The sequence below is a fragment of the Lagopus leucura genome, unplaced genomic scaffold (assembly GCF_019238085.1).
Source record: "Lagopus leucura isolate 7727_CA_CO unplaced genomic scaffold, USGS_WTPT01 Super-Scaffold_100019, whole genome shotgun sequence".
NCBI lineage: Eukaryota > Metazoa > Chordata > Aves > Galliformes > Phasianidae > Lagopus > Lagopus leucura.
Genome location: NW_024962273.1, coordinates 972,475 through 974,492, shown reverse-complemented (window position 1 = coordinate 974,492; position 2,018 = coordinate 972,475).

Sequence of the window (2,018 nt, the reverse complement as noted above, 5' to 3'; positions counted from 1 at the left end):
CGTTCTCTGAGCACACCGCTGGACTTCTGTAATTGGCTGCCTCTACCATGCTTAGCTTGTGTGCACTATGGGTCAGTGCTGTGCCCTTTGCATTACTGAACTGCATTTCACAGAATCACAGCATGGCCTGGGTTGCAAAGGCCCACAGTGCTCACCCAGTTCCAACCCCTGCTGTGTGCAGGTCACCAACCAGCAGCCCAGGCTGCCCAGAGCCACATCCAGCCTGGCCTTAAATGCCTGCAGGGATGGGGCATCCACAGCCTCCTTGGGCAACCTGTGCCAGTGCCTCACCACCCTGTGTGTGAAAAACTTCCTCCTAATATCCAACCTAAACCTCCCCTGTCTCAGTTTAAAACCATTCCCCCTTGTTCTATCACTATTCAAATCCATCTGGTCCTGAAAGCAAACAAGCAACAAATGCAGACAGAATCAGAAATGGAGCCGTGCTGCCTGCTGGTTCCACGCAGCTCAGGGCTGATGTGCCACATCTGTGACGTGCTGGCACAGCTCCTCACTTCCATTCACAACACTTTAAGCCATGGGAGAGCAAAGGGACAAAAGGTTGGGGCAGAAATGTAAATGCTAGGGCACATAGTCGGGAGAGATTTTCAAGAAGGGAAGCCGTAGAGCTGGTTTGAACTTTGGGATGTCTCTCTCAGCTTTGCGCTTCCTTAGCTGCCTTTATCCCCTGATTTGAGCTTGTATTTGCTTATGAACCAATCTGATGATTCACGGTGGAATTTTCTGTTCTGCAACCTAAGAACATTTAGGAACTCGATTTGAATTTGAATTGGAAACCCCCACATGGGTTTCCTGAGTGGCTTTGCATCCCAATGAGTGTTTGCTTCTGCTGCCAGCATCACTGTTTGTATCAGCAGCACACCTAATTGCTGAGAAATAATCCGTTTGTGGTTTGGATGGGAAAAGGGTTCTGGGCTTTTCCTAACGGCATCACTGCTGGGATCTGGGCTCGGTTGGGAAGCTGGGTATGGCACCGTGTGGTGCAGAGGGAATGAGAGCTCGAGGCAGTTCCATGGTGCCTTGACCTTCTCCTACAGTTGCAGCGGCACTGTGGAGCTCCTGGCGGCACCGAGCAGGGCCGTGGATCCTAGGGCAGCCTGCTCGTCTCCAGCAGCACTCCCATGCTGAAGGACACTGCTGAGCATCTGTCATTCTCTTTCCCACTCACATTGTTTCCTTACCTCATCGCATGCGACAGGAGACAGATGTTCTCAGTCTGCGAGTCTCTCCAGGAGCAAGAAGAATTGGGGGAATTGAAATGCAGCAATTAAGAGAAAATAAGTCCCTTTGCACTGACGTGGCTCCTGCAGCCGCAGCGTTGGGGTTAATGATGTAACCAGCGATAGGACGGGAGGTGACCGCCTCACCTTGTGCCGGGGAGGGTAGGGCTGGGTTTAGGAGGCAATTATCCAACGAGCAGTCAGACGCTGGGAAGGGGAAGGGAAGGGGAAGTGAAGGGGAAATGAAGTTTGCGTAAGCTGTCGTAAAGCTCTAACGAAATCCCCGAAATGTCCCCCGCACCCAGACGTGATTGGAAATGTGACTGGAAGTTCTATTTTTGCTCCCTGTTTGAAAACGTGCGATGTGTGGTGGTGCGATGTTCCTTCTGACGCGTCCCCCCCGCAGTGCGCTTCGGGTACCGCCTCTGCCCCCGGGCTCGGGCACGGAGAGAAGGTCAGCGCGGCCACCGCACATCGGGGCTCTCCCGGCCGCATCGCTCAGCGTGCCTTATTGCCGGCAGCTCGAGCGCACAGCGGCTGCGAGCTCCCCATCCCTCCCGCTAGCTTTGCACCTTTCGGCGTCCCGGAGCGCAACCCGGGGCTCCGCGGGGCACTGCGGAGGAGGAGGCGGGGAGGATGCTCTGATGGGCGGTGCTGGGAGAGGCGGTACCCGCACTGCCCGGGGCCGCCCCGCACCGCCTCTGCCGGCGGCTCCGCGTGGGTGGCGGCCGCGCAAAGCGGTGCCTCCGCGCCCGCAGAGCGGCGGCGCCGGGGCGC